Source organism: Oncorhynchus tshawytscha, linkage group LG04, assembly GCF_018296145.1.
Source record: "Oncorhynchus tshawytscha isolate Ot180627B linkage group LG04, Otsh_v2.0, whole genome shotgun sequence".
Classification (NCBI taxonomy): Eukaryota; Metazoa; Chordata; class Actinopteri; order Salmoniformes; family Salmonidae; genus Oncorhynchus; species Oncorhynchus tshawytscha.
This window is the reverse complement of record NC_056432.1, coordinates 20,759,128-20,767,916: the sequence shown is the minus strand read 5'-3', so window position 1 is coordinate 20,767,916 and position 8,789 is coordinate 20,759,128.

Sequence of the window (8,789 nt, the reverse complement as noted above, 5' to 3'; positions counted from 1 at the left end):
CTTCATAACTTAGCCCACTGTTCTGACTTGGTGGTGCACATGTACACTATAGCCCGTTTTAGAGAAATGTAATCATCGAATATTGTAAGAGCTTTCATTGTCTGCTTAAATGCACCCTTTATTCATCCTTTGGTTCTGACTTGGTGTACAGGAAGAATACTGTAAGAACGGCCCAAGTTCTGAATTATGTCGCTGTACATTTAAAAAGTGCTGAACAAATATTTATATTGACTACGTCCATCCTAGCTCGCTCATTAACGTCTTAATCTAAATGAATTGCCTCTCATCCACTCGTCATCCCCTTATGCAAGACTTTATACATCTCAATTGTCAGTTGCAACCACATTTGTTTAAGCAAGTCAGCCTTGTCATCTATGTTTTTTTAAAGGCAGTAAATGAGTCTGAATGAACTGTTTCGCTGCCAGACACGGCTAGGTGTAGCAGTGGTAAGGATTCACTCCATGGTGCTGAAAAGAAAGCTCTGCTGTTGGGACAGCTTTATGTAGGCCCTAACAGTTTGTGGGCACCATTTGTAACTGTTATAGTGCAATCAATGTATTGTTTAGTGTTGTGTTGTGGCTTTGCTGGCATGCATCCCAATTTTTGCTCACCAAGATTTACATGTTAATGTTGCCACTGGTCCTTTCTCAAAAGAGCAGACCTCAAACTCAGTGGCACATTCTGGTTCACTGTATAGACACCACTATAGAAGAGGAGATGGCACCAATTACCTCTCCAGCTATTTTTTGCCTGTCTTGGACCAATTCTTTCCATAATTCCCTCTATTTAAACAAAAAAAAATAGCAGATGTTTTGTTCACTTTTGAGTATTACTTTTAATTAAGTTGCGGTTGATGCTGTAATGTTGTTGAACATATTTAAAGAAGTCAGGAATAATTGGTTTGCTCAAGGTGTGAAAAATGCTGAACCTAAAGATAAGGAAAACAACTTCTATATTTGAGGTTTAATAGACAAACAATAGACAGGCATATACATATGGGGAGTCAGACACGTTCCTCTGAGAGATTCGTAGCAATCTGCGAACCTCCTCAAGGGCAGGCAGGCATAAATACTGTTTCTTATCTGTTTGTTCTCCAAGTGTTAACCTGCTCCTGGTCAAAACATTAGTCAAGGTTATCTACACTGGGTCAGAGTATACTGTATATTAGACATACTTAAGCGTGCCTATAGCTGGGTTACAGCTATCGACCTTCGCCTCAGGAGGGTCACCTAGAGTGGTGACTAGTGTTGCAAAGGGAGGGTATAATACTGGAAACTTTCTAAGTTTACCAGTAAACTACCAGAATTTTGGTATCTTTCAAGGATTTTATGTAATCTATCACAAGACATCTAGTGGCCCTTGTGGGTACTTCAGATTATCACAGGTGTCTATAATAACTCTGGCCCTCTGTGTGGCCTTATCACATGTAAATATACAAAATAATAAAATAAGATGCTAAAAAATAAATGGAATGACAAAGCTGTAAATCATTATTCTAAATATAAACCATAAAATTGAATATCATTGGTGTTTAATATGAGGGGTTTCAGCATGAATTATCCTTTATATTATTTTTCAGATAATTTTTTAGATACTTTTATATATCAATGTGTATTTGTTGTCAATGTTTTGGTGTCAAACTAGTGAAAAAAGTTAATAGTTGAAAATAATGCCATTGTTAATTAGATGCCTTTTTTAAATGCTTTTTAAATGTATTCATTAGGTCATTTTTTCTGAAACCGTATGGTCTATCTACTAGCAATTTAAGTACAATATGGACACAGAATACAAAATGAATACTATATATATAAAAAAAATGAAGTTCTTCAAATATAAATTACCACATTTACGATAGATTGACATTGATTTTCTGTTAATTACCTAAATCACTGAAGATTCCAGTGATGTTCATAAATGAACGGTAGTTTTGCAGCCCGAATGGTGACCCATAACCTCAGACAGGGGTCACCCAGAGGCTAATAGCTGATATAACAGCAGCTAGAATTTAGTACCCAACAAAGGTAACATCTGGAATACATTGGAATTCTAGCTGCTGTTATATCAGCTATTAGCCTCTGGGTGACCCCTGTCTGAGGTTATGGGTCACCATTCAGGCTGCAAAACTACCGGTAATTTATGAACGTCACTGGAATCTTCAGTAATTTAGGTAATTAACAGAAAATCAATGTCAATCTATCGTAAATGTGGTCATTTATATTTGAAGAACTTCATTTTTTAAATTGATATATAGTATTCATTTTGTATTCTGTGTCCATATTGTACTTAAATTGCTAGTAGATAGATCATATGGTTTCAGAAAAAATTCACAAATACAATCTTGATCACATGATAGCGAACTTGGTAATGTAATAATGGAAGTGATTACAAAAGTTCGTTTGAAGCAACCAAGTTTCTTTTTTGAGCTACAACAGAATACAGTTACTGGAGTGCATTAGTGGCAGATATCAGATAACATCATATACCAATACAGTAAAATAAAACATGTATGAAACATCCGAAGGAAAACATTGGTATTAGCCTTGGATTTGTCATAAAATACATTGTGCAAGCAGCTCAATACCTTTAAAAAAAATGTTTAGGACGTGAACACTGATCTCTTTACTACGAACCACCAGATGGCACACAAACACCACTTGTTGTTCACTTGCATATATCCAATCTGATATAAGGCTGTCTCAGTATTCTATTGCTGTCTCTTTCCTTGATGGTTTTTACCGATAGTTGAAAAATTATTCATTTCAGCCACATCTCTTTCACATGTCAAGATTATGATACAGCCATGGGTAGAAGTGTTCCATTTACCCTAAACTCTTCCTGCGTGAGCTTTTGTTGATGAATCAATATTGTTTTATGGAGAGGAAGACCATCCATTCGTGATGTTATTTCTGAAGGTTAAAAAACATTTTTTGGGATTTTCAGAATTGATTGAGAACGTAATTGCTCTGTTGCCGATCCACAAAAAAAACGAAGCCCAATAAATATAAAAGTGTGAACCACAAGGAAGAACCACACCTTTATGACATGGAAATATTAGTTGAACAAAGCAGTGGCTTGAAGCAGTACTTTCTTGGCTTACCCTTCTGTGACCTAGACTCCACAAAGAATTATCATAAGCATCAGGGAACCCATTTTCTAAAGGATTTTGAAATGAATGACCATTAAGTCATGTCTCAACAGAAAGAATAAAAGGACCAGAGAGAGAACACGATCTGGTTACACCCACACTGCAGACAGTGCCCAAACATGCCTCAAACATGCCCTGTTGGAGCTAGGAACACAAGCATTTCGCTACACTTGCAATAACATCTGCTAAAGATGTGTATGTGACCAATACATTTGATTTGGTTTTTATTTCAAAATAACTATGGTAGAAGATATGGAGAACCATGCCACAAGTGTCCATTTCAAATGTATATAGGACAAATATAATGGCTTATAGGAATTCTGAGCCTGAGGTCATGTTAGAAGAAGGACAAACACTGCTATTATCTGCAAGGTAAGGTTTTCAATGTTTTGAAACTACTGTGTTCCTTAGTTTCCCAGGAGCCATATAGGGCCTGTGGGGTGGTTGCTAGCTGGCCAATAAGGTGAATGACCCCCGGCCCTCCTCTCAGTCACAACCCCCACATCACACATTGGTGACTAATGACTGCAAAGACAGGCTGAGAGCGCATCAGGGGACATGCATTGTTACTGGTCACCCTAGGAGATCTGGGATACTATTTACTTTGGCCTCTTCTAAACCAAGTTAAAAACCTGCTGTCGGAACAGAACCTAGGGCTGGAACTCCGAGGCTAGCCCAAAAGTTATAAGTAGGCCTAAGCTTGATGGTCAAGATGAGATCATCACTAGGGGTATTGCTAAGAAGGAAAATATGAGTATTTTGTTCAGTTAAAGTTGTAGTTTCTGACCATTTATTGTATAGTTAAGCTGCACAAAGCTCTCATTCTGAATGGTACGTTACAGCATTTCACATGCGATCTGGAGGAACATGCCATCTATTCGATGACAAGAGGAACCACAGACTATGAAACCTGATCAGTGAATCTGGCCAACACAAACCTCCTTTGTATAGTAGTCTAAATCATCTGTATAGTAGTCTAAATGATCTTAGGGCAGTCATGACTATTCAGATCTGCTGTGTCATGGTTCTGTTGCTTTTTCTGACTAAGCTTGTTAAAATGCGAGTCATGTTTTTTTCACAAAACTCATAAAACTCAAAACCAAACTCCCAAAGTGATTTCCCTCAGTTCTCAAAACTAAATGCATATATTCTAACATACTACACTTTACAGTGCACTTGGAAAGTATTCAGATCCCTTTCAAAGCGAAAACAGGTTTTTAAGAAATGTTTTCAAATGTGTAAAAAAAAAACAACAGATACCCTATTTACCTAAGTATTCAGACCCTTTGCTATGAGACTTGAAATTGAGCTCAGGTGCATCCTGTTTCCATTGATCATCCTTGAGATATTTCTACAACTTGATTAGAGTCCACCTGTGGTGAATTCAATTGATTGGACATGATTTGGAAAGGCACACACCTGTCTATATAAAGGTCCCACAGTTGACAGTGCAGGTCAGAGCAAAAACCCAGCCAATTCGAAGGAATTGTCTATAGAGCTCCGAGAGAAGATTGTGTTGAGGCACAAATCTGGGGAAGGGTACCAAAACATTTCTGCAGCATTGAAGGTCCCCAAGAACAGAGTGGCTTCCATCATTGGAAGAAGAAGTTTGGAACCCTTGAAGACTCTTCCTAGAGCTGGCCACCCGGCCAAACTGAGCAATCGGTGGAGAAGGGTCTTGGTCAGGGAGGTGACCAAGAACCCGATGGTCACTCTGACAGAGTTCCAGAGTTCCTCTGTGGAGATGGGAGAACCTTCCAGAAGGACAACCATCTCTGCAGCACTCTACCAATCAGGCCTTTATGGTAGAGTGGCCAGAAGGAAACCACTTCTCAGTAAAAAGGCACATGACAGCCTGCTTGAAGTTGGCCAAAAGGCACCTAAAGACTCTCAGACCGTGAGAAACAAGATTCTCTGGCCTGATGAAACCAAGATTGAACTCTTCGCACCTGAATGCCAAGCGTCACCTCTGGTGGAAACCTGGCACCATCCCTACGGTGAAGCATGGTGGTGGCAGCATCATGCTGTGGGGATGTTTTTCAGCGGGGACTGGGAGACTAGTTAGGATTGAGGCAAAGATGAACAGAGCAAAGTGCAGAGAGATCCTTGATGAAAACCTGCTCCAGAGCGCTCAGGACTTCAGTCTGTGGCGAAGGTTCACCTTCCAACAGGACAATGACCCTAAGCACACAGCCAAGACAACGCAGAAGTGGCTTCGGGACAAGTCTCTGAATGTCTTTGAGTGGCCCAGCCAGAGCCCAAACCTGAACCCGATCGAATATCTCTGGAGAGACCCGAAAATAGCTGTGCAGCAACGCTCCCCATCCAACCTGACAGAGCTTGGGAGGATCTGCAGAGAAGAATGGGAGAAACCCCCCAAATACCGGTGTGCCAAGCTTGTAGCGTCATACCCAAGAAGACTCGATGCTGTAATAGCTGCAAAAGGTGCTTCAACATAGTATTGAGTAAAGGGTCTGAATATGTATGTACATTTCATATCTGTTTTTCATGTTTAATAAATTAGCAAAATGTTTTTTTGTGTGTTTTTGCTTTGTCATTATGGGGTATTGTGTGTAGATTGAGGGGGGGGGAAACAATACATTTTAAAATAAGGCTGTAAAAAAAATTGAAAAAATCAAGGGGTCTGAATACTTTCCGGAGGCGCTGTATATATACAAAAATATGTGGACACCCCTACAACAGTGGATTCGGTTATTTCAGCCACACCCGTTGCTGAAAGGTATATAAAATCAAGCACACAGCCGTGCAATCTCCAGAAACAAAGTGTCAGTAGAATTGCCTTACTGAAGAGCTGTGACTGTCAACCTGACACCGTCATACTATAGGATGCCACTGTCACGCCCTGACCTGAGTATTCTTTGTTTTCTTTATATATTTTGGTTAGGTCAGGGTGTGACATGGGTGATGTATGTGTTTTTGTACTGTCTAGGGGTTTTGTCAGTTTATGGGGTTGTTTACCATCTAGGTGTTTATGTATGTCTATGGTTGCCTAGATTGGTTCTCAATTAGAGGCAGCTGTTTATCGTTGTCTCTGATTGGGAACCATATTTAGGCAGCCATCTTCTTTGGGTATTTCGTGGGTTATTGTCTATGTGATGTTGCATGTTTGCACTCAGTATTTATAGCGGTCACGTTCATTTTGATATTTTGTTTGCTTAGTGTACTTCGTGTTTGTTTTCATCTATCATTAAAAAGATGTATTCACATCACGCTGCGCTTTGGTCTCCTCAATACGACGATTGTGACAGAATAACCCACCTACAATGGACCAAGCAGCTTGGTAATGGCCAGCAGCAGCAGCGGCAAAGAACGCAGGACTCATGGACTTGGGAGGAGATTCTAGACGGCGAAGGACCCTGGGCCCACCAGGGGAATATCGCCGCCCCAAAGCAGAGCTGGAGCCAGCGAAAGCAGAGAGGCGCCAGTATGAGGAGGCAGCACGGCAGCGCGGCTGGAAGCCCGAGAGGCAGCCCCAAAATGTATTGGGAGGGGGGCACAGGGAGAGCGTGGCAGAGTCAGGAGTCAGACCTGAGCCAACTCCCCCTGCTTACCGTAATGAGCCAAAGATGGAACCAGAGCCGGTCAGGGAGGTATTGGAGGTGAGCGAAGCAGAGACAGTGAAGGAGTTAATGGGGAGATTGGAGGAGAGAGTTATGAGGGAGGTGCTGTGTTGGTGCCTGAGGCACGACATCTGCCCGACGGAGCTTGTCGGGGATTTGATGTCACCTGGGTCAGCTCTCCATACTCGTCCTGAGGTGCGTGCTAGCCGTCTGGTGAAGACTGTGCCAGCCTCATGCACCAGGCCTCCTGTGCGCCTCCCTAGCCCTGCACGTCCTGTGCCAGCTCGGCATTACAGTTCTCCGAGCCGTGCTTACCGTGGCGGGCGTGGTACTGGTCAGGCACTGTGTTATGCGATGGAGCGCACGGTGTTCCCAGTACTCGTGCTTAGCCCGGTGCGCTACATCCTAGCTCCCCGCATCTGCCGGGCTAGCATGCGGATCCAGCCAGGGCGGATGGTGCCAGCCCTGCTCTCAAGATCTCCAGTGCGCCTTCACGGTCCGGTCTATCCGGTGCCACCTCCACGCACCAGCCCTCCGGTGGCAGCCCCCCGCACCAGGCTGTCTCTCCGTCTCATCCCTACAGGTGCTCCCGCCTGTCCAGCGCTGCCAGAGCCTTCCTCCTGCCCAGTGCTGCCAGAGTCTCCCGTCTGTCCTGAGCCGCCAGAGTCTCCCGTCTGTCCTGAGCCGCCAGAGTCTCCCGTCTGTCCTGAGCCGCCAGAGTCTCCCGTCTGTCCTGAGCCGCCAGAGTCTCCCGTCTGTCCTGAGCCGCCAGAGTCTCCCGTCTGTCCTGAGCCGCCAGAGTCTCCCGTCTGTCCTGAGCCGCCAGAGTCTCCCGTCAGTCCTGAGCCGCCAGAGTCTCCCGTCAGTCCTGAGCCGCCAGAGTCTCCTGTCTGTCCTGAGCCGCCAGACTCTCCCGTCTGTCCTGAGCCGCCAGAGTCTCCCGTCTGTCCTGAGCTGCCAGAGCCGCCTGTCACGCCGGCGATGCCAGAATCGCCCTCCTGTCTGGAGCCGCCAGAGTCTCCCTCCTGTCCGGAGCTGCCAGAGTCGCTCCTCAGTCCAGAGGCGCCTTTCCATCCAGTGGCGCTCTCTACGATGATCTTCAGTCAGGGGCCCGCTGCGAGGGTCCCCGCTCCTGAGGCGCCACCTAAGTGGGCCAAGACTGAGGTAGAGCGGGGTCCACGTCCCGCACCCGAGAGCCGCCGCCGTGAAAGAGGCCCACCCGGACCCTCCCCTTTAGATTAGGTTTTTGCGGCCGGAGTCCTCACCTTTGTGGGGGGGTACTGTCACGCCCTGACCTGAGTATTCTTTGTTTTCTTTATATATTTTGGTTAGGTCAGGGTGTGACATGGGTGATGTATGTGTTTTTGTACTGTCTAGGGGTTTTGTAGGTTTATGGGGTTGTTTACCATCTAGGTGTTTATGTATGTCGATGGTTGCCTAGATTGTTTTTCAATTAGAGGCAGCTGTTTATCGTTGTCTCTGATTGGGAACCATATTTAGGCAGCCATCTTCTTTGGGTATTTCGTGGGTTATTGTCTATGTGATGTTGCATGTTTGCACCCAGTATTTATAGCGGTCACGGTCGTTTTGATATTTTGTTTGTTTAGTCTACTTCGTGTTTGTTTTCATCTATCATTAAAAAGATGTATTCACATCACGCTGCGCTTTGGTCTCCTCAATATGACGATCGTGACAGCCACCTTTCCAACAAATCAGTTTGTCAAATTTCTGCCCTGATAGAGCTGCTCCTGTCATCTTTAAGTGCTATTATTGTGAAGTGGAAACGTCTAGGAGCAACAACGGCTCAGTAAGCAAAGCGGTAGACCACACAAGCTCACAGAACAGGACCACAGAGTGCTGAAGAGCATAAAAATCATCTGTCCTCAGTTGCATCACTTACTACCGAGTTCCAAGCTGCCTCTGGAAGCAACATCAGCACAATAAGTTTGTTTGGAGCTTCATGAAATGAGTTTCCATGGCCGAGCAGCCACACACAAGCCTAAGGTCACCATGTGCAATGCCAAGCGTCAGCTGGAGTGGTGTAAAGCCATTGGACTCTGGAG